Here is a 26,502-nt window from a genome sequence, read left to right as displayed (position 1 = left end):
GCGAATTTGTTTTATCTAAGTTGTGAAATAACTTTAATTTAGTTGGTGCCGACCGACGTACCTAGTACCGCCACACCCGCGCGAATTGAATACGGTATGCATGCGCGCGATTTTGTTATAATTATCATTGAATTAAATAAATAAAAAAAAATATATATATATTTAATTTAAATAAAATGATAAATATTCAAATTAAGTTGTGTGTGTAAGCCGTGCATCAGAAACAACCCACAGTTGTAGGACTTTCCGGGAAAGCGGTTTTAGCCGCGTGACGGAAACGTCCTACTACTGTGTGTTGTCAGCTTTTTCTATGTACATATTTTATCAGAGAATACTTATTTCAAAATAATTAAATGAATTACCATAACAAAACAAAAAATTCATTGATAATTTTGTATCGTTATGAGAAAACTTTGAATATTTAAAATATATCCTGCTACAATTAAGATCCTCCTACAATTATATGAATTCTGTAAAATATATGTTACGTGTTTTACGTCCAGGGATACGCACTTAAAACGTATTCTAATGAGAAAAACATTACGATTAGATGTGAAATAATAAATTTATAAATAACTGATCATAACATAAAACATTAGAACATACAATATTAACGTACTTGGCGAAATTATTTTATAATCATAATATTAAAAATCTGATGTGGACACCACATGACTTCCTTGTACACCTATTAAATTACATATATACACTTTTTTTAAAGTGGAAGACGGGAAGTACATAGAATTTTATTTCAATAAAAATGTTCGATATTTTTCTTCATTTTTTTAATGATTATTGAATAATTATTTATTCTAAAACCTTTTACCATCAGAGGTTAATAATTATTATTAAATCAATATATTTAAATAAAAAAAGAAGTTAAAAAAAGAGACGAAGTCGGATTCGAATCGATGTGCCTTCCCCTTGTAACATCCAAATATTTCATTAATTAAAATTTTATTTGGCTATAACTCTGGAACCAATGAAAACAAGAACCACTTATGATATATCGTTGAAAAGCTTTCAATGAGGGCTTATTACTGCAGTTAAGAAAAAGTCCAAAGTCCAACATTTTTTTGTAATTTATTCTTTTTTGGACACTTTTGGTCCAGTTGATTGCAACCAAAAGGGAAGGTGCGCAACTAGATGTTACAACAGTCCTAAATCCAAAATTTCAACATCCTACGGCTAATCTTTTTTGTTATGCTAGCGAGATACATACGTACGTACGTACAGACATCACGCCGAAAGTAGTCAAAATGGATTCAGGAATGGTCAGAATGACTATTTCCGTTGAAATCTGGAAACCGAACTTTTTCGCGATCACAATACTTTCTTTTCTTCGTACAAAGATGTAAAAAAAAAAGAAAAAACTAATTATAACAATGATTTTATTATAATATTGGATCAAATAATAACAGACTAATAGATTTAATTTTCATTATTATAGCAGACATTCATGGTGGAGTGGTATTGTCTCTACCTTCCCTCCAGAAGGTTGTACAACTTATACCCAATCAGGCTTGGAATTTTAATCACGTACTCTAAAACTCTTTTCCCGATATTTAATTGGACTGATAATCTAGTGATTTAAATTAATCCATGGAGACCTAATTTCATAAAATTTCGGTTATGTCTAACAGTACTTATGAGGAAATTAAAATAATTCAGATCTAATTAAAACTTTATATTACGAATTACGTACATATTAATTAAATCGTGTGTGCTTTGTGGTTCTATGAGATAATGAACTTATATATTTATTATTTTTAAACATAAATATAAAAATTGACGAACGCTAATTTTTAGAAATATTATCATAACCAATTTAACTACTTTAACCAAGTTTTACTAATTTCATTAAAAATTGGTAAAACTTGGCTGCCAAGTTATATTTATTAAAAAAAAGAAAAATATTAGAAGTTAACAAGAAAAATTTTTAGGTTTTATCATTTTTACTATAAATTATAAACATACGAAGAGAAAAAATCAAAGTTATATAACTTTTTTTATCACAAGATAAAAAAATTTCTATTAATAAAATTTTTGTTTTAACTAATTAAATTTTGGCAGAGTGGTAGCGTCCCTTTTATCCGAAGGTCCCCAAGGGTTTTATCCAAGGGTTCGAGCCATGGCCAGGTCTAGGACTTTTATTCACATGCTTCAAAAAAGTTCATTTCATTATCATCTATTGGTAGCTGTTACAGGATGCCAGCCAAAAAAAAAAAAAAAAATCAGAACTTAACTGATGTTGAGGGTTTCTCTCAAAGTCAGACATATTCAACAAATCCATTCATTTTTCCGGGGTACAAATTTTTAATATTAATTGCGTTTAAAAAAATAAAACTGAATAAATAATACAAAAAAGTACATTTTTCACTCCTTTTTAATGTATTTTGAAATTTGTATTTTATTAATGTACTGGCCGGTCTGCTCCATCCCCCTGGATCAACGCTGTATTCCTTATCCTTGTGAGAAAAATAATTATAAATAATAATTAAAGCTTGAAAAGCACTCTTCCCCCAAAATTTTTCTCGTTCTTGGCAAAAAAAAAAAAAAATGATACGCTCTAGCTAGGCGAACCCCTTTCTTTCCATTATCTTACAATTTCCTATATCTCGGGAAGGGGTCGAGGTAGAGCGCTGAAAATTGAATGTGTCATTAAACGTAGAGTCTGCTGTGTTTTGGTTGAAAAATGAAACCAAAAAAGATGTTAGATCGTCGTTCAAGAGGAAATATTCGCAACTTCACTCCTAAGGAGGGTGCCTTGATCTACGGCTTAAAACCTTACCGGCAATAACACCCGAATGTATCCTGAAAATTTGAAAGCAATCGGTCGGTTGGTTTTCGCGTAATGTTGTTCAAACGGATCAAATCGACACAAACATGTGCATTTATATATTAAAGAAATAATCAGATTTATACGTACAGATATAACAGGATAACTGATAAAACGCGGTATAGATTTTAATTAATCTAATAGTTTTTCCTCCTTGGTATTCCTGAGACAAAGAGAGATTTTCCTTTTGTAACTTATCCTAAGACCATCATCATCATTTCTATAACACGTTGTAGGTCATAGACCTGTTCCAGTATTAGAGCGCGCTTCCTCTGCTCTCTCTCCTTCCTTCCTCACGGAGCGTAGTTAAAAGTATGAGAATTCTGGAATCCTTCATTCTTCCTACATGTTCCTTCCAGCGCTCGCAATAATTTTTTTCAATTATGGAATAATATTGAAGTGTCTTAATGACGATTTAATTTGGTTTTATATCCCTTCTTGTAAACACGTTTAATGCCCCTTAAGATATTCATTTCGATGGCCTGTATAGAGCTAATTCATTTCTCCTTAAAACTCAAACCTCATAGCCATATTAAAAGGTAGGAAAAGCGATGGTCTTGTACAATTTTAAAATAAAATCTCTTGAAACATTTATTCTTATATTTTTGTTTATAATCCTACAAACACTTCTAAGGAGAAAATACACAACAAATAGTTCAAAGGTAGTGTTGTCAAGTATAACCTTTGATCCTACTGATTCTGTTCCTTTGAACGGTATAATTTTAGACTTCTTAATACAGATTTTACAATTATAATCACCAGGCAATTCGGATAATTTAAAAACATTATTCTGCAATTCATTTTCACGTTTTATGTTATCAGAAAATATTAATTAAATCCAATTTCATCTTCTATTAATTAATATACGGTAAAACTGAAAAAAAAACACTTTTTATAACTTATTGATAAAATATAACATTAATTAGGTTGAAAAAAAATCAATTTTTACCGTAATAACTCTTCAGTTATTAAAATAATTAATAAGTCAACTTACATTTAAATAATGAGAGAAAAGAGTACAATAAAAATAATAACTAAATTTTAATAAATTGCATAAAATTTAATTATACTTTAGTCATACTTCATTAAGAACAATAAAACAAGAAAAAGATGAAAAATTGATAAGAAGTTAGAAAAATGAGAAGAGAAGAAGAGTGGAAGAGATATAAGTAAGTAAGGGTTGACTAGTATATTCAATTATATTACAATACAATTTGTAATAGTGCTTTCAAATTATCATCTTTGTCTTTCGTTACTTATTTAATTTCATGAAGAAAAAATATTTAATTAAATTTTCTTTAAAATGAGACACTCTGATATGTTATAAAGAAGAAGAAAAATAATGAAACCATCACGTTTTCCCTTAATTTTCACACAGTCTCTTTAGTTTCTTTGAAAAAGTTTTATTATAAAACAAAAAGTGGGATTCTAACAGACCAAATAAGACCTCAAGAAACTGAAAGAAAAAAGAGAGAGATATCTATGAGTTGTACTCAGAAAACTAGAGTGAACTTTCTTTTATCCGCTAAATAAAAGAGTGGTTCATTTAGTCTCAATCAATTCGATAGTAAAGCCGTTAGCAGACGTTTTTTTGTTTTAAACTGTTCGTCAAATATTAAAAATGCATACCAAGTGATTTTCTTCTTTTCTATCACTTAAATAAATACTTTCAGTTCAATTATATTTTCCACGTATACTACAGATAAAATATGCTTTTGGAATGTAAATAATTCATCTTAATTTAAATATTAGAAAATTAAATAACTGTACTATTTATAATAAAAAGGTATTCGGTATGAAGACATGCGTATCATATACATACTTGCTTGACCGTAAAACTGAAGTGGAACGTTTATTTTAGGTAGATTTCATAAGAAAACTAGCTAATATAATGGGTACTATGATTCGACTTCCAGAAAATGTCGACATATCTTTGCGTTTAACTGCCCTGGTCTTGTGGGGGGGGGGGGGGGGCGGTGACCGGGTACCCCTGGAACTTAGAGGTCAAGGGGAAAATTGGCCACTCACAAGCGGCGAGTCAATATGGCGAGAGCCTCATTGTTGGACCGTGTGAGAGTTCCTTGATGCGGTCGCATGTTCACCCGACATCGGTAGTTAAGGGACTTAACGGAAAGACTGCTAACGTACAGCTGTGGGAAGCTAACTTGAGATATACGGCTGGCCACCAGCCAATTAAGGCTCCAAGCGCTTTAATATGGTGGACAGGTACTTGCTGGCATTCAGCGACCTAGGCGTGGCAGCGAAATGCTGTCTAGACAAAGTAGATTTTAATTTATTGATGTCATATATATTTTTAGCAGTTGACGGGGTGCGCCTACCCATTTTAGTAAATATATTACAAGTGAGCGGTTGGGACATGTAAGCCGTTGGTGTACGGCACCGCGCTTAGACCGGTCATGCTGTTAAGTAAGCTCTAGGAGCTATTTATTTTAATTAATTTCTCCCATGACCACCCCGGTCATGGGAGAAATGCCAAGCAAACCAAATATCTTTGCGTTTCGCATCCTCTAGACCCAAAAACCAGCGTAGGCTCAAAAATTTATATATACATTTTTATAAATGTATATATATATATATATATATAAACTTACAGTCGAGTTCATTAACGGCTAAAATCAGATTATGGGGGGTTTTTCGAAAAAAACAAAATATCGCTATAACTTTCTTATTAAGTAAAATATGGAATTCGTTTAAAGTTCCTACTATTATTTGGATAAGGGCCTAAAACTTATGTGAGTAAAACTTTTGACTAGGGCGCCACCATTGGCACAGGGGTAAAAAAATGGGGTTTCGAATACTAAAAAAATCATACCTCCCGTAATAGGCACAGTATCGAATCGGTGTAAAGTGGTCGTTAGTCCTCTAAACATTACATAAAACTTTTGTCTAAAATAATTTTTGGTATGAGCAACCCTTACGGCAAGGGATGACCAAAACTTTGCTGGAACTGTAAGAAAATGGGGCTTGTAAGCATGTGAAACTTTTTTCACATGCAACTATTGTCGTTTTGAGTAAATTTGAAGATTTTCTTAACTTTAAGGTGAAAATCTCTTTTATTTCCTATTCACACCGGTGAAATCTACCTCCGATTTCCGGCGTGCCGAAAGGAATTTTTTTCTGTAATCAAATAGATAACATTTAACAAATTATATATACTAGCTCCCTGTTGCAGCTTCGCCCGCGCTATATGGTTACTTGCGTTTCCCGTAGCTTTTTATTTTATGTTATTTAATCAAGTAACTGGAGGCAAGTGCAGCCACACATACAGTAACGATGGCAGTGGCTGTGTTGTTTGAGCCACAGAGCCGTATACCTTTGCACCCTTTAAAAAAATCGGAATTAAAAAAAAAACCGAAAATGGTTTTTAAATATTTATCTGAAGAATTATTTACAAGCTCAAATCTACTGATTATCTCGTTTAGTACAGTCGGGAATTGAAAAATTTACAATCATTTTTCAAAATCATTTTTACCTATCTTTACCATTCCCACCAAGGTCGAATTTCAAAAATCTATAAATTGGTTTATTTACATGAAGATTATACTCACCAAAAATCAAGTTGTTTTCGGTGTTTTTTACCGAGAAATAAAAATATAATGGCGGAGTTTCAAAAAAAATTCACAAATTCATTTCAACCCTTGAAACTCTGAATTGCAAAAAATTTAGAAATTGGTTTTTATGTATTTACATGAGAATTACACACATAAAGAAATTAAGCTGGTATCTTCATTTATTACTGAAAAATTAAAAAAAAACAGAACATTTAATTTTTACTCTATTTTAATCCTTTATACTCGGAATTTCAAAAATAATTCTTTTTTTAATGTGTACTTACACCGTAACAAGAACATGTATACAAATTTTCATTAATTTATCTTCAGTAGTTTTATTTTGGCGTTGATTATGAATCACTCACGATATTTTGTCTTCAATTTCACAGTTATAAAGGCTCACTCACAGTTCACACTTCATTAATTTAATTTATTAAAGTTTGTGCTTCAACCGGCAAATCTCCACTATTACAAACACATGCATGCGCGCGCGCGCACACACACACACACACACACACACACACACACACACACACACACACACACACACACACACACACACACACACACATATATATATATATATATATTTATTCTTTTTTCAAGATTTTCGAGATTAAATATATTATAAACCTTCCTAATTATGCCAAGAAACATGGGAAAAAATTGGTTGTGATTATTAGAGTAGTTGTTTTTTTGTTTATCCGAACAAAGAAAACCCCTCTTCCGCTTCATAATAGTATATATATATATGTAAAACAGGAACATAACATAATCAGACCCCAAATAGGTCACTATGGAAATAATATAAATAGGTCGATTTAAAAAATTGATTTTTATAAAATATTATATTTTTCATGTAATAGCAATATATTTCATATACGACTTATATGAGGTCTGAATATTCTGTGCTTTGTTATTTTAACATCCAACCGAGAAGTTATCATTTATTATTATTGTTTTATATATATATATATATATATATATACATACATATATACACACATATATACATATATATATATATATATATATATATATATATATATATATATATATATATATATATATATATGTATATATGTGTGTATATATGTATGTATATATACATATATGTATGAATGTATGCTTATACAGTTGTTCACTAATAATTTAAAAACCGTAAGGTCGGTCTGAAAAATACTATCTTGTTACATATAACAAATTTTTATTGTTCAATCTTTTTAATGTAATAAAATATGATAATTATAACATATTAAACTGAAAATTATTTGTTACGTTCAATGCATACGGTGAATATACAAGGTGGACCATGAAAACGGGAAATTTTGAAGTGATTAATGACAGCCGTGTAAATAAAGGTAGTTCAAAAGGTGATGGTAAATGTGGTTGATCAGGTGGTTGTAAATAAAAGTATTTTATGACTGGACGCAGAGTCAACCATATCATTTAGTAGCAATCGATCAGTGGACCGTTTCAAAACGCGTATCTACCATGTTGGCGTATTACATAAACCGTGACGGTTGATTGCTTCTTGCAAGGAACTTCTCTGACAGAAGAATTTAGAACGACATGCTGGTATTCCATCTTGCTACGCTATCAAAACATGGGTTAGAATTTTAAGGGACGGTCAGCATTAAAGAAGTAACGTTAGGAATCCTACGAACTCAGGGAATCTCCGATAATATTGAAGGTGTTCGAGGTTCATTCACAAGAAGCCCTCGATGTTCTCGTAAACACGCATCAGCTTTGCGGCTCAGCAAAAGAACCATTCAACAAATAATACTCCAACAGAATTTACAATTCCATCCATACAAAAGTGCAAATTGTGCACTAATTAAAATCAACGAACTATCTGGGGAGTTAACAGTTCTGTGAAAAAATGATGGAAAAAATAAATGACTACCCCGGTTTCATGGAAAGCTTGAACATATGAAACGAAGCGCATTTCGATATTAATTAATATGTCAACAAACAAAAATTTCGAAACTGGTTCCTTATAATCCTCCTACATTACCTAAGGGCCTTTAAGTGGCCCCAAGATTACGATTTAATGTCCCTTCATTACGCGGCATGATGGGACCGTGTTTATTTAAAGAAGAAGGGGGGAAGCAAGAAAGTTCGATATATTTCAAGGCCCGAAAATTTTAGACAGAATGATTCTGAAAACTTCCCTAAGATGGTTATACATGATATGAGGAAGATGGTGCTGCAGCTCACACTGCAGTTCTTCAATGACAAACCCACCGGGTTGGTCTAGTGGTTAACGCGTCTTCCCAAATCAGCTGATTTGGAAGTCGAGAGTTACAGCGTTCAAGTCCTAGTAAAGCCAGATATTTTTACACGGACTTGAATACTAGATCGTGGATACCGGTGTTCTTTGGTGGTTGGGTTTCAATTAACCACACATCTCAGGTATGGTCGAACTGAGAATGTACAAGACTACACTTCATTCACACTCATACATATCATCCTCATTCATCCTCTGAAGTATTATCTAAACGGTAGTTACCGGAGGCTAAACAGGAAAAGAAAAAAAAAAGAAAAAGTTCTTCAATGACAACCGTTGGACAGCTCTTACATTACCACGAAATCTCACGATTTGGTAACATTTTTTTCCCCTTAAAGAACACCGAACTTATAAGAACGCGACTTTTTCTTGTGGAGACCACCTTAAGATGCAAGTATACATTACTTTTCTAATAATAATTGCAGAAGAATTCAAGAGGAAATTCACGATATTTCCAAAAAGGTCTTACGAATTTCCATGCAAAAACTTCACGTTCGATTCGAGGAATGCATACACCAGGTCGGATATCACCTACCTGACATTGTTTTCAAAAATTGAAAAACGGTACGTGAACCCTTAATAATATTAGTGTAGTTTTAATTTTTGACGATCAAAATTTACAAAAATATTTTCTAACGTAAGCAACAGTAATTCCAAAATTTCACGTTTTCTTAGTCAATGTTGTAGTTTTTATATATTTTTAAATAAACAACACTTTCTTTTTTTTTATCACTATAATTTTTTTTAAAAATCAACATTGCAGCCTTTTTATTAAATGTTGTATGCTGAAAGCGCAACGTCTTACCTTTCCAGGTGTTCCGTCACACCGTTGACATATTTTACTCCCAGTTTCATGAGTTTCTCGTGCTTATATGTTTTTTCTCAATTTCTTTATTCTCGTTTACATCTTCTTTTTAAAACTTTAAATCTATGTTTTATATTGAAACGACTAGCACTATATAGGGAATCTTGGATATCTGCATCAAACCAGTCAAATGACTGAAGACAAAAAAAAATGTTTTATATACGGTATAATGTAACCTAAGATGATCCGTGAATCCGTGACGTGGTTAATCCGCTCGTTAATTGTAGGAAGTTGACGATAATTTCGTATAATATTTTATTTATTAATCCGAAAATGTTTTTATTACACTGTAATTCCGGCCTGAGGTTTTTTGTAAAACAAACAGTATAATGTGGAGATTGTAAGTTATTTTTTTAATGTATATTTTTAGAAAAATAAAGCATTACTTATTTTATTATTATTATTGTAATGTGTTTCGATAAGAACCGGTATTTTAAATTACGCGTCATTTTCGAAGTACAAAATTGTAAGCCGCAATCCAAATTTGATATCTGTCTCAGTGAAATCTAGAGGTTATAAGAAATTCCACGTTATACGTTAGAGTAATGTTTATTTATTGTAAAAACGAACTCATTATAAAATTAGATAGTGTTTGGTGGAAACACTAAAAGATTACGAACTCATTTGGTAGACACAATGCTCCAAACTCGATCAACTGTTGAAGAGTTTTATAAAAAGTTTAAGCATATATATATATATATTACCTCAAATATGATACACTGTTAATGTGTTCAATCGATCAGCACAAAACGTGGCTTCATTGATTGAGAGAGTAACAATTAATCCTAAAACATCAACAAGCCGTCGAGCACCAATAATTAAACATTTAAAGGGTTGAAATACAACGATTATCTTATATGCATAAAAATTCAATTGACCCAAGATCTACTTCCTAGAGTACATTGTTGAAGATGAAGACCTCGACAATTTTTTGTTACACTGAAGGAAATGGATGATGAATTTTAAATAAATATAATCTTCAATGATGAGGCTCATTTATACCTTAACAATTTCGAGAATAAACAAAATTGTCGAATTTGGAGGAATGAAAACCCAAAGTTAGTTCACACGCAATCCATGCATTCATAAAAAGTAAAGATATGTTGCCCAATTTGGGTTGGGAGAATGACTGGGCCTTAATTCTTTGAGAAAAACGCTGGTGTTCTGTTACGATGGTGATCGCGTTTGTTATTGTGCGATGCTCGGGATTTTTTCGGTTCCAACAGGATAGTGCGTTCTCAACGCAGTACGTGAAACCATCAAATTATTATTTGGAAATGAAAACGAGAATAAATAAATTGAAAATGAAACCAGCGTCTATCGTGCCTATGTACGGCAAGAAATATACGTATGTGAATTGCACTGCTTTTGGCCTTATATCTTAGGATTGACCAGATTTTCTTAAAATTTGGCTCAAACATTTCTCTATACAAGATACATTGATCGTATTAATTTTCTTTTCAAAATTCATTAAGGAGGTGCGAGGATAACTTGAGTAAACCAATTTCAATTTTCTCCAGAAAAATTTTAGAGTAAACTTTGAATACGAAAATTTGTTAATACAATGTATATTTATAAATAATCCACATTTTTGTTCCAAAAATTTATCTCCCGCTCTTATAATTGAAACGTATATTTTTTGTTCTTTTCGCTCTATCTCCCTTCAGTTTCAATATTCCTCAAATTTTTTTGAAAGTTTAAACTTCGTATATAGAGTTATCATCCTGACCCCCATACGGAAAAACACTCTCCGCCACCCACTCCGTTCCTAGCCCTTATAATATAAGCTTTACCGGACGTCATCTTTGAAACCTTAGCTTTTGACATATTCCAGTCCGCCTCGGCCAGTATGCCACCGATGCGAATACCACAAGTGACATTCTCAAGAATCGTCTATAATTTTTTAATGCTATACACCCTGGAATAAAATGCAGGAACGTTTTTGGAAAATTTTCTTTCTCTTATTTTAGCCTTTATTGAAAGGGGTATTAGATTTAGAAAAAAATTTAACTTAAGCAAATTTTTTAAGCTTAACCTATTTGAATATTCTTTTCTTTTCTTTTATTTCCTGTTTAGCCTCCAGGAATCACTGTCAGATATTACTTCAGAGGATGACTTAGGATGATATGTATGAGTGCAAGTGTAGTGTAGTCCTGTACAGTCACAGGTCGACCATTCCTGAGATGTATGGTCAATTGAAACCTAACTACTAAAGAACACCGGTATTCACGGTCTAGTATTCAAATCCGCATAAAATTAACTGCCTTTATTAGGATTTGAAGTAGTTATGTGATATAAGTGAGAACATGTCGGATTCGTAACCATGCACACATTTGAATATTCCAAAAAAAGGTTTTCTATAAAATTTATTCCACGAGTCTAAAATATAGTTTTTTTTTGTTTTTTGGCACTAACACTTTTTAATTTTTATTATTAATGGCCGGTAAAGTAATGCAATAATTCTAGATTTTTTGTAATAACTGTAAAATCCTTGTTAAAAAAATATGTTTTATAAATCTTTTTAATTACTGTTAAATTGTCAATTAATATTATTTATTAATACTTATTTCAAATTGTTACTTATTTCTTCTTAATTTTTTGTTAAATAGTCGATAGATGATTGTTTTACAACCGAAATATCAGTACAAGTTAAGATTATCGATTTCTAGAGCTAAACATATTATCCATGTTATTTTATTATACTCGTGTATATAACACTTACAACAAGATTTTATTTATTAATTAAATATTATTAATTATATTGGAACACCAATAACTAATTATTAATTGAGTACAATACATGTTTAATCCTTACGCAGCGAGGTGATGACCAGTGATTATTTGGACAATAGAAATCTGTTGCTTCGCTAATTAGTAAACAAATTATAGCGTAATAGACAGTTTGATCAACAAATTAATTAATACCGTATAATTTACATAAAATAATAATTCAGCAACAGATACCATTAATAAAACTAATTTTACAATAATAATTTATATATATTTTTTACAGTAAATCTAAATTTCTCAGCAGGTTATGTACAAACCGGTATGTTGATAATATGATTATAATGGAGAAAATGAGTATGAATTACACGTTGAATTACATACATATTATGTAGTAAAATTACCCATACATAGTATTAAAATCATTTTATTACATACAAATGTAATAAAATTACAATTTATTGTGCAATAATACATTTAAGTATTTTGTTAACGTTACAAAATCATTAGGATCAAAAGAAACTAATTTTTTTTATCTCTCATAATCTTTACGATATAAATTTAATCTATATAGTTATAATACAACTGTTTAAGAATTAACATTTTCTCCGAAAATTTTAATTAACGTTTTAACAGGAAAAAATAACAAGCAAGATACAGAGATCATTTAGTTATAATCAAATTTAAAAATAATATTCATTAAATGTTAAAAAGTTATTTTTAAACTTTTTTTTTTGTTTAGCTACCATCCTAAACCTGTATAATAAATTATACATATATCATACAAAAATTTATACGTATAAACTTCACGTCGGGCTTTGGGCAACATAATAGTATCATATATCAGAAAACAAATGGGTAAAATCTGGTAGTAATTAACATAAAAACAAAAAAATAAATGATTTCCCGTAGGACTAATTACGGTAGTGATAATTAATCTTTTAAAATTAAATACCTCATTCACATATCAAAGCCGCGTTTGCCTTCATTAGAAAAAATTTCATAAAAACATTAATGAATGGATTCCAAATTAATTTTCAAAAAAAAAGTTTTGGCATGTGAATAGGAAGCTTTTGTATGTAACACAAAGTGGCAACTTTAATTTATATTCTGACAGAATAAAACCTTTTTTAAAAAAAAAAAAATTGAAGAAAAAGAGAAATTTCACCCGTCAACATTCTATTTTATTTCACGAACATTTTATTTTAATTTCTTTAAACTACACGAACGCAGTGTTTTTCAACTTGTGTATATGTTTCATAGGGTGTTCTATGCCAAGTTCTGCCCCATGTAACTAAAGAAGAAAGAGTTTTTTATGAGACAAATTTTGTGTATAAAGATGAACTAAAGTTTATTTTAGGAATGGATTGCTTAGAATTCTATTAGGTTATATATATAACCTAATAGAATTCTAATATTCAAGCATAAAAAATAAAATTAAGTAAATTCGTTGATAAACACAGGATAAATGATATATTTGATTCCAAAATTCCAGAGATTTTTAATTCCTTCGAATTTACTAGGAAGTTTTTCGAATCCTTAAACTCTTTTCTAATTTTTTTCAAAAAGCACATTTTTTCCGTTTGCCTTTTTTGTGAAGTTATTTATTTTAAACACACAAAATATTTTAGGTTTATCAGTATTACAAATAAATGTTAAAATATAAAACAACTGAAATAAAATAATCTTAATAGATGACAAACATAAAAAATTCCCACAATGCCTCGTAATAGGAAAAATGGAAAAATCAAATGTAAATAAATATAAATATCTAAAATAAATAATTACAATTTTTAGCTAAAGAAAGCAAAGAACGAGAAGAATGTAACTGGCCCACCAAGTAATAAAAGATATTTAACAAAAAGTACGTCACAATAAAAAATCAAGATCGGGCATTACACTACGCTAACCAAACCAGTTGGTACATACTTCTTAGAATGCATTTTCAGTTTGAAACAAGTGAAATATATGCAACAGAAAAAAAAGGAAAATTTCCAAAAAAATTCACGGACTAGTAAAAATAGTTCAAAATGAATACCAATACAGAAGTAACAATGATGGTTACAATATAATAAAACTGCGAAAATGTCAGATATCATAAAAAGCAAAATAACAGCCAAATTCTTCGGGAACCTTATGAAAATGAATACAGGATTACAGAAGAAACATTAAACCAGATTAACAACAAACAAAAAAAATTAATTTAGTTCTTTTTTCACCTAACTTCAAAAAAATATAATAGGAATGAAACTATCTGAAAAAATAGTACAAGTTAGAATATGTTCAGAAAATTTGTACAAGATTTCACAAGGCCTTTCAAGAAAAAAAAAAAGAAACAAACAATGGCTGGTGAGATAAGAAAATGAAAAAAATTTGGAAAAACTATAAAATAAAACGTACAGAAAACGAGAAGCGAATACAAAATGTTGTTTCACATGTAGGAAGTGGCTCAAATTAAAGGTAGAACTAGGCGCGGGGTTCGTGCTTCCGCGAACTTGGTTAGCTATTTCAGAGAGCAACGATGTAGGACATTCAAGATATCCGGACGAGGCTTACAGCGAAGGCAAAAGCTGAGTTTAAGAATCACCGATGTAAATGTCTACCGAGGCATTTACATCGGTAGCAGAAATTTAGTTAGATCTACCGATTTATATTCCCGCCAACATACAAAAATCTATAATTATAAAAACAACTTAACTAATCAGGAAGTTCCAACAATAAAAAAAAAAACATGCGTCTTTGTACATTCCCTTCACACGATCTGAATAACCACTAGAGTTGAAAATCATAAGAATAATATTTATTCAGCTTATTAAAACCGGCACATCAGTATTTTTGTTTATATTTTTATGTTTATAATAATAAGCATATCTGATAGGAATAGGCATTTCTATTTGGTATAGACTGTTATAATTAATAACGAATAAAATTACTTTGGAAAATGGACAAACATTTTATCCTAGACAAACATTTTATCCTAATACGTTTAAACTCCAAAAGGATTTTATGATAGGTACGGTTATTAGGAGAAAATGTTTAGAATTTTTTTTTTGTATTTTACATAGGTGTAAACTCAAATTGTTTAAAGAAATAATACAAAGAATTACTTTTCTTTAGTTTACATTATTAATATTTCGGTATAACGGCTTAGCAATGAATAAAATTAAATAGCAGAAAATTTATTGATGTTAAAATTTATAACTTCTTATATTTCTGTTATAAAGACTACAATCCAATGGTAAAGACGTTATGCATTCAAAAAGGAAAATCTTCTTTGGTTATTGGTTCGGCTACATGAATATCATTTATGTCAGAGAAATTTTTATATAAATAATTGTACTTACGTTTTGTAATAAACAAATCAAATTCAACTGTATATTAATACATAATTACACAAATTATTAAATAAATTTTTTAAAAACCATATATATAAAAAGTAAAATTAAATTATTATTAATATTACGGGGGAAAAAATGAAAATGGAATATGCTTAAGTAATCAGATCAAATCTAACCCGGAGGAATTCATAACGTATTTTCCAAAATATACTACGTAGTATCAGCCGAATTAAATTATATCAAATGAACGAGAACAAACAATAAGAGATAGAAGGTAAAACTAGGGGGAAAAGAAAAGGACAGACAAGAAAAAAAGAGAAAAGAGACAATTCGGTTCGTTATACAGTGATTCACTACAATCTGGTATTTCCCCTTTCACGTTCTTCATTTCCCTCCCTTCTCAAGTTGTATCACGATACGTATTTCAATCCCTCGGTATAAACTTTTCCTGCAGAATTGAAAAAGGTGATCGCAAAGTTCTGCTTCGTGAGTTACAGAGGTATTACGTATCCCAAGCGACAAAATAATATTAAACTTATAACTAAGCTATGTACGGTTGGTTAGAATATTTTATTACTTAGTTACATTACAGTTAAATTAAATATTTATTAATATAATTTATATAAAATAAATTAATAGAAACAATGTTAATGTTTACGCAAAATTACCCATACCTATTAACATAATAATCACCAAGTAAGTTCTGAATATGACAAGCTAACTAATTCCCGTGTGGCATTTTGAGAAAATACTAATGGTTTAAAAAAAATTACTCTGTAAAAGAAAAACCACAAACAGATGTATAAAAAGGAACTGAAAATCTCCTCTTAAATTTTTAGACGTAGGTAATATGACAAGCTAACTAATTCCCGTGTGGCATTTTGAGAAAATACTAATGGTTTAAAAAAAATTACTCTGTAAAAGAAAAACCACAAACAGATGTATAAAAAGGAACTGAAAATCTCCTCTTAAATTTTTAGACGTAGGTAACGACCAGTAGATATACTTGGAACTACATTTTATAGGGTCTCAGTCAATATCAACAAGGCGTTATTCATCACGGATCACATAAGAACAAGCGATCGCACAAAGGGATATTTAAGGGGGAGAATGAGCACAGGATGTACTTTCCGTCCGTCTCAACATTCACCTCTCTCTGGTCACAGTTCCATATCAGAGTAAGAGGTTTTGTACACAAAGTATTACTGTGAAGTTTCTCACTAATGACTGTGTCAAATCCTCTATAATTTTGACCAGACGTCGTGTGCAGTTAGATGATATGTCGTTGTCACTTACCCAAGTACGACTGAGCTAGCAAATTTAAAGACAGACGTGAAGCTACAGAAAATGAGAGTCACAGTAGGCACTCAAAGACAAGAGTGACGGATAATTCGACATTTGATTGATCTGTAACTTCAATGAAGACGATTGGCCTCTTACGGTTGATGAAATTTGTTTGGAAGTTCATATTTGTCGTAGAAGTGCTAGTTCCATTATGCAAAACTTCTTGCGTTCCACTATCTGTGCGAGGTGGGTTCCAAGATTTTTGATTCATAATCAGAAATAAATCCGAAAGGAAATTTTTAAAAGGCTACTGAATCTAATTGGTTGATCGGGAGATTATATTTTGCATCAAATATATGCATGTGATGAGAAACGAAAAGGTTCACTCCCTAATCAAAACTGGCATCTATAAAGTGGGATAGTAGTGGAGTGTGCTGCCTTTAATGGAAAAATCTCTTCGTCACATGGTAAAGTCCTCAATGGTATTTGGGAAATGACATACTGCTCCCCGAGTTTCTCTACGATCGTCGCACTATAAATTCTACCTACTATTATCAACTGCACAAAGCAAAAACCACATTCAAGAACAAAAGAATCTCCTTAGTGCTAACGCCAGATCTCACACGGGGGGTTAGCAGTCGAGATAAACAGGACAAAATTGTTTGGGAATTTTAGAACATTCCCCATTACAGTTTTGATTTATCCCGTAGTTGTTTTTTAATTTTTTTTTAATTGGAGTATTGAAGTAGAAATTAAAAGAATATAGATTCCACAGTGAAAACCAAAATAGAGGTGTTCATGCGCAAATAGCTCGTGTTATGACCTCAAACCTTTTATAAGGAAGGGATTTACAAGCTGTTTACACGTGGGAAAAATGTGTATACCTTCAGGGAGACTACGTAGAAAAATAAGAAACAACTCTTTTTTATTTAAATTCTGTTTTAATAAATTTAAAAAAATCAGGTTTATATTTCAATAAACTAGTTTTTTTTTTTTTTTTTTTTTTTTTTTAGGACGAAAAACGCCAAGGCGTTATCATCGCGCGGATATAAAATTTTATTGAAGATAAAATAAATAAATAAGTAGCTGAAAAACTAAAACGTTGAAACTAAAAATTAAACCAAAAACTTACAACTAATATCACAGCTAAACTTTCTTTTTTAAAAGAGACTTAAAACTAGTATCATAGTTTTAAAACTAAAATTATAAATAAGCGTAAAACTAAAAACGTAAAATCAAACTAAAACTAAACAGAATTTAACAAAGTCCAAGAGGGGTGTAAAGGGCCCGAACTTGGATAACGGGAAAACTAAAAAATAAAAACAAAACTAAACCTATGTTACAAAACGTAAAATATAAAAAGGCTAAAACTTAACAATTAATAACAAACAGATAAAATATCATTAAAAACAAAAAAACCTTAAAACTAATATTACTAAAAAAATACATATAACGCTTCTATCACAGATACAAACTTAAAAATAAATAAAAAAACTATATATGTATAAACAAAATAAAATTAAAATAAATTTAACAAATTCCGAGAGGAGTGTAAAAGGCTCCTTCTAGGATAACAGAAGAAAATATAATTAAAAATCAAATACATAACAGTAATAAAAAGAACATCACTATTAAAAGTAAGTAAAATATTAATACATCTAAGATATAAAAAGAACCGGTCCAAAACTTCCTTATTATTGCCTAGAATTTGACTTATTATTGCACAAGATTTGAAGAATATTCCTGGACAATTTAAATTTACGACGCAATGCCGCATAACAAATGCAATCCACAAGAATGTAGCGCACAGTCATGCGGAAATCGCATTGTACGCATGTTGGTGCATTTACTTTCGACATTAGACATCCGTGTGTGACTCTAGAATGGCCTAACCGCAATCGACAAAGGACTACTTCCTCTCGACGGAGTTTTCTAAAAGACGAGTCCCATGGCAACACAGTGTTTTTAATATGTCGGAGTCTATTATCAACTGTGGCAGTCCAGTCATCTTGCCACTTCGTTCGAAAAGCGTGTTTTACACAACTGCTTAAATCTCAAGTAGTAACACGATTGGTAAAATAATGGGACTAGTATTATGATAAATATCAAATAAAAGCAATTTATTGATAAGATAGCATGGAAGGATTATTCATCATATAACTAAAAGATTTTAAGCTAATCTCTATGTACAAGAAAATATAAATACTTTGCTATACTAAAAAAATTTCGACTCAAAATAAAAATCTTTAAAGATATTGTAATTTTAAATTACTTAGTTTTTTGGGCTTTTTAGATAAATTTGATTACTTCCTATTTTCAAGATGTTTTCGTAAAAAAAGTTAACAAAAACTAATAATTTTTGTAATATCGGTAATAAAATATATTCAATTTTAGAAAAAAAAAAACATTGAAAAATGTGGAAAATTTGTAATTAATAAGAGTGTTTCATTGTAATTGACTTTTTATCCTTTCAAGAACAAATACACATTGACGTGAGGAGGAGTGTTTCATTGTAATTGACTTTTTATCCTTTCAAGAACAAATACACATTGACGTGAGGAGAAGAGAGCTCTCGTAGGATAATTTATATGATTAATTGACTAGCTCCCTATCTAACTATTACGATAGAAGTTCATTTGATAATACTAAACGTATTCGAAATATTGAAGAAGATTATATTATATTTTGGCTCTCTCCATGTAGCCATCTCCTTTTATGGCAAGGAGTAGACAAGAACTGCAAACTGACGTTACTGCCCAGATTTCTATCTTGTGAAATCCATTTCTCTTCATTTCGCATCAGTGTACAATTTCCATTTATTTATATGTAAATTTTCTTGATAGAATTCCCTTTCTATTCTCTTTTATCTTTCCCAGTTGTTGAAAAGATTATCTATTTGAATCACAACCTATACCCCGATTCTCAATATAACTGGTAGCAGATTAGTTATGGTTGAGGAACCGAATGATGATTACTGGCGTGGAAAGAGTTTGCTTAATATTAACTCTTTTCTCAAATAAAATGAAGCAAATCACTACCAATATCGTTTTCCATTATAAAAGTAAGTTGATACACCATCAATTGGTAAGTTTTCACATATCATCAGGGTTTTATACTCTTCAATTTTACACGTTTCTCTTCTTCATCACATAATTGGCTCCAATAATGATGTCCATCTGCTGCAATGTTTTTCTTCCCCCTTTAGTGCATTCGTCAGCAGACAATTACTCTTTAAAAAACGTTCAGCCCAATGGTTTTTTATCCTGATCCCACAACTTATTTGAGGAGTTGTTTCTTTTTTTCAACTTTTTTTTCATCCATTTTGTCCAGTACTTCATCAATCCTTACTTTTTATACCCAGAATATTACTTCTACGTTCTTCTATAAAGCTGTATCCCAAGCATTTTTAGTTTGTTTTCTTATTGCAAAATACCTCGCCAGATTCAAAGTTCTTTGTTATTCTTTTCCTGAAATGTTTATAAAGTTTTCCAAATAGTAATTTCTCTCTAATAAAACCTTCTTTTCCTAGCGTAATTTTAGCTTCAACGTTGTCTTGTAACGTAATATTTATACTGAAAGATCTTTCCAAATACTTAATCGAATTTACGATAATATTCTTGTTCTTTCTTAATCTTCTTTCCCTTCTTGCTGTAACCACACATCTAGTTTCTCCCCGTCTATCATCATAATTATAATTTTAATTTTGTATCTCTGCCGATAGAAGCACAGCAAATTTGATATATTGATCTTTCTTCAACATTTCAGTTAGTTTTCATCGTCTGTGGGTTAAGGAACAAATGGGAGAAAAATAAGAGCCAGCATTATTACTCTTTGACATCTAAACTCTATTCTTATCTGATTAATCTACTCTACCATTGTATTTCCCTTGTTTACAATATACGTATCTATCAATTTTTCATCTATCTATCAAAATAGGCATTCATCTATTAAAATAGGTCAAATAGATGTTCATCTAATCTATCTATCTATCATTCATCTATCTATAGGTCTATAAAAACGGTATATTATTCTAGAATTTATTTAATATTCATTGTTTGTTATCAGAAATGTATTTATGCTTATTTTACTTTACAGTAACTGATTAATACTTAAATGATATTTAACTTCCATTTAATTTTAAACCGATAGATGATAAATTACAATTTCTGCAGTTTTATTTTTATTTTGTATGTAATATAACTAACTGTAGTTAGGAAATAATCTGCTCGTACAAGACTTTCACTAAGAAATACATGTATTCTTTCTTTTCCTTATTTCTTAAACTCTTAATTAAACATGCAATTTATGATTTGCCAATAGTTTGTTATGCTTCATTTTCAATCTATTTATTGTTTTACAACACACAGAACACAATTAGTGAAACAGACAATTTTAGTAATGGCAACAACTGGAAGGCACTAATTCCTTTTATAAAGATAAAGAAAACCATTAACCTTTTTTTTTACTATTTTTGGTAGTGTTATCACATATATGCCTAATTTAATATCGATGGACGAACACAGTAGTAACTCAGATGTGAGCTGGCGCACAGTATCCGTACGCGCTGGTACAGCATCACTTCCGCCGCGCAGTTCTCCCACCATAGCGGTGCTGTGGCCTCGCACTCTCATGCTCCAATAAAAGAGCGTGCATGAGAGTGAATTTTCGACTCATCGTCGACCACCACAAGGTTATGAATTATGAGCCGTTGAAGTCGTTCGACGACAACAGCCCTTCTCAGGGCTACCATAAGGTTATTAAGTGCCACGTACCGTCGAAGCCATTCGGCAACAGTAATTAATAATTTATTTTATAAAATTATTTGTGCTTAATATATTAAGTTAGAGAAATAGTTGCCTGATATATTTATTAATTTATATTGAACGGGACTCATATTTTTATGTAAAATATATCTGAATCTGCCCACCAGGCTAATCTAGTGGTTAACTCATCGTCGCAAATCAGTTGTGTAACGGTTGTTTTTTTTGAAATCGAAAATTCTGCAATAGAAATCTAGTAAAAGTTAGTTACTTTTATACAGATTTTAATACTAGATAAGCTGAATGCTAGATAACAATAAAAATAAACCGGTATTTTAGATTTTGTTGGGTTTCAATTAACCACATATCTCAGGAATGGTAGGCCTGAGATTATAAAACATGTCATAAATTTAATCCTCATCTCATTGTGGGGGGGGGGGGGTGTACTTGAAGTACACCAGTTCAACAGATTGCAACGTATACATTACAACGATTTAAACAAAAAATAAATAAGCCTGATCTGACATCTATTTCACACTACCTAAATTCTCTCAATTTTCGTCAGTTTCATTTTAATAATAATAGTTTATCAATATTTATGTACTCGCAGTAATCTATAGCGCTGATTTACACAATTTGATGACACCTGTCAAAGTTATTGAATTACATGAAAAAAAAATATCAATGGCTATAATTCTTTTAAATGTTAAACTTCATCGGTTATACGCATAACCTGGGTATGCATTGAGTAGGATGTTCTACTGAATTTATGAAAATAAAATTATTTAAATTAATTAACCCAATAATTAAATCCTACCTTAAATCCTTCATCCTATATTATTAATGTAAAAGGTAACTTTAAAACGGAGTACCACATACATAAATAATAAATAGATAGCTAGACAGATAGATAGATAGATAGAGACAGAGATAGAGCGAGAGAGAGAGAGAGAGAGAGAGTGAGAATGAAGTGAACAGATATATTGCTAATACAATTGTGTATTGGCAGTAAAATTTACAATAATCCCCTATGCTAACAATTTTTCTTGATGTATGGTAGAATGTGTAATTTGTTGCATTAACATTATTCGCTATCCTTATACAAGAGAAAAAATCACAAATTCCTGGTCGACGGAGTTCTTACCTTACCAATGGATAAATAGTTTTGAAAAAAACTTAAACGGAAAAAATGAAAACAAAAAACTTTCCACTAAAAAGGTAAAAAATCATTTTTCTAGCAATTACAATTATTGATGCTTTTTTAAATCGGTGCAGAATTTTAAAATTTGAATTAGAAGTGGACGAGATACGGATTACGTTAATTTATTTGATTTATTTATCTATTATGTTTAAAATTTGGCACCCACATCAAAAACTTAGCTCCGAAATTGTATTGTTGGAGGAGTATTAGAATGAATATTTTACTCCCTTTTCAAAACAATAACTTTTAAATATTTTTTTCTTGTTTAAAAAAAAGTTATCCTTTCTTTTTAATTTTGTAACTTCTTTGAAGCAAAAATGTAAGCAGATATATTAAAGATACTGCTCATAGGAGAAAAGAATCTTCTCTTGAGACAAAACAGCTTCGTTCAAACTGATTTAAAGATTCGAAGAAAACGAAGCTTAGGATTTGGAGTCAGTCTGATATACATATGAGTAGAGGCTGTCCAAAAATCGGAAATACATGAAATATATAAAATATAAATAGTCGAAGAAATCCAATCTGAAATGGAACGTCGGTATGATTTCATCCAAAAGGCGGCTTTCAAATGAGACCGAAGATTACATATCATATTGTATTTCGTTTATTTATAAAAATATTTTAAATGAAAAGCCTGAAAATGTTCACAATGATTTATTTTTTCAAGGGAGATTCAACGTTAAAAGTTACGAAACAAAAGAGTTGATGAAAGACATACTCGTTCACACAGAATGCGTCAAATATTGAGTAAACTAGGCACGTATTCAGTGATGAAGCATTTAGAAAAGCAGTAAATACGTTTACAGGTATAGTTTGTACAGTATGTAAAATGGCAAATTAGTCTAGGTAATAATAACTGCCTAGATCGAAGTTGTTCACCCAATACATATTTTAAATAATTCTGTATTATTTAAAAAAAAAGTTTATCCAAATTGGTGCACTTGGTAAAACGTTATATATATCCCGACAAAAAAAAATATATATATATATATATTATTTAAATTGAGAAACTTTTTTTAAAGCCTCATTGAAATTACTCAAAACAATTGGATAGAAAAAAAAATTAATTGATATATATATATATATATATATATATATATATATATATATATATATATATATATATATATATATATAATCAACTGAAAAGGATACAATCAAAGAAGCTGAAAGACAAGTAAAATTTAGATGACAGGCATTCAAGAACAAATTCCCCTTTTGCCATAAAAAGAAAAATTTTCAATCAATATATCCTGCCACTCCTAACCTATGGAAAAACTAAACCTGGACATTAATCGTTCGATCATTACAGAAGCTACGGGTTGAACAAAATAATATGGAACGATGTATACTTGAAATTACCAGTCGAGATAAGAAGACCTGTAAATGGATGAGAGAACAGACGTTTTTTATTTTTTATTATAATATTTTTGGAATTTGCAACAATTATCTTAAAACTAAAGATATAGTTCTAGAGTTTTATCCAAATTCCCAGCTAATAAAACATATAACATTACCAAATGCTTGCTCTTTCATTTGGGTCCCGAGATACTTTTATCATGTCTTCTATTTTATCTTTTTTTTAACCACATCGAAATATTTTGTTAGCCTTAACTCGTAAAAACAGATTTCCGTTTATATGGACATTTTTGCTTTTTCGGAATCTTCCTGGAGTTTTACATACAATTTGGATTACCTTGTTTATATACACTTATATCAAAGAAAATAAAAGTTTTGATCAATGCATCTTGCTAGTCCTTAGCTATGGAAGCAAAACTTGGACATTAACCTTTAAACCATCACACAAGCACAAAGAAATATGGAATTATGCATGCTTAAAGTTACCAGGACGAGATAGGAAGAACTATAAATGGATTAGAGAAGAGACGAAAAATACATGACCTCATCATGAAAGTTATTAAAATAGTGTGGTAAGTAGGCCATATAGCATGAAGAACTGATGGCTGATGGATTAAATTAGAACTTGGATAGATACCACTAGATGTTAAACGCCCACGCAAAGACGAAAGCCTCGTTGGATTGGTGATATTATTAGGTACAAGGGAAAAAAAAAGTGGCAGAAGATCGCACAAGACTGAATTAGTTGGAAAAGTGCTGAAGAGGCCTTCATCCTACAGCGGATTGATTACGGCTGAAATTATAATGAAATTTAGATATATGAAATAATAATATTTATAAAAAGAGATAAAACATTTAATTTTGCCGGATGAACACCTTACGCTTAGGGCTTTTAAAAACCATAGCAACGGAAATAGGCTCCCACTATTCGATCGATAAGCCAAGCCCTCCGCACGAAAGTATATAAAAGATGAAGTAACACTGCAGATTTTTTTCATATTAGTTAAATCTTTATAATAACTTCGGGGAAACAAACTAACTATAATGGAGAGGGATTAACAGTGAGAAAGAATCGATCTACTCAGACTGACAGGTAATCAGAACAATCCCAAGCAACCAGTCGTCTAAAGGGTACCCTCTAGGCAGTAGAAATTCATCCAATTTACAATAATTCCACAGGCAATCTGTTGGATTTCTTTAATCAAATTGGAAGTAGTTCATTACCGATAATAATTCTGCATCAACCTCCTTAAATAAATGTTATAAGAAGTTTTATTTTTAACAACAGATACTAAGACCCTAGCTGAAAAAACTTCATTAAATAAGATTGTAAAGTATTATTATCACAAGCTTGAGGCATGTTAAAAATAATTTAATGTGTAAACTATTCAGTTAAATCTTTAACTAAAGATTATTACAACTTTGAATCTTTTCTAATTTTAAAAATTCTTTTCGCGTTATTTATATTAAAAAAAGCTTTTACTAGAATGGATTTTTGAAAATATATACGTATATTCAACTCTGAGCTTAATTTCTTAGTATAATAAAAAATACTTAAACGCCTTAAATAATGTGAATATTTTGAAATATTTCATTAAAATATCGATATTCAAAAAATAAGTTTACATTGCGAAAAAATTAGAAATATATTAACAAATATACATTTTCATTTAAAAAAATTAAATAATAGAACAAAAATTAATCAGAGAATTATTTTACAAATTAAAAAACTTTAATATTTTTTCTATTCTGGGTACGGTTTTAATTCAGGCACTTGTATAATGTTGATTTTTTTATATGTATTTGTAATGATAGTAGTTTAAATTAAAAAAATAATTTTATAAATTTATCTAAAATCGACAGATTGAAATATAAAAAAATATCAATAATTCCAAAAAAATCAATGAAAAAAAATGGTTCTTAATTCTGTATGAGATTTTTTTTTAGTTCAAATCTTTCTTTTCACTAAATACTTGATTTCTCATCAAGTTTGTGCCAGAAGTACCTCTGATGGTCACGTTGTAAGTTTTTTCAAGAAAACAAACAGGGAAATTTTATTAAAATAATTCTTTCTCTTCAAAGTTGATTTGAAGTTACCTGTTTTTATCATTTACCCAAACAATACATAATTTTAAGTCATTCTGGTATTTTAAATATTATTATTATTATTATAAGACAATTAAGAAAGATAAAAAAACTTAAGATTAAAAAATTACATATTTCGAATTCCTTAGCGCATGATCGGTAGTAGTCTCTTTATATTATTT

The sequence above is a fragment of the Lycorma delicatula genome, chromosome 10 (genome assembly GCF_047948215.1).
Source record: "Lycorma delicatula isolate Av1 chromosome 10, ASM4794821v1, whole genome shotgun sequence".
Lineage (NCBI taxonomy): Eukaryota > Metazoa > Arthropoda > Insecta > Hemiptera > Fulgoridae > Lycorma > Lycorma delicatula.
This window is presented reverse-complemented; position numbering follows the sequence as displayed.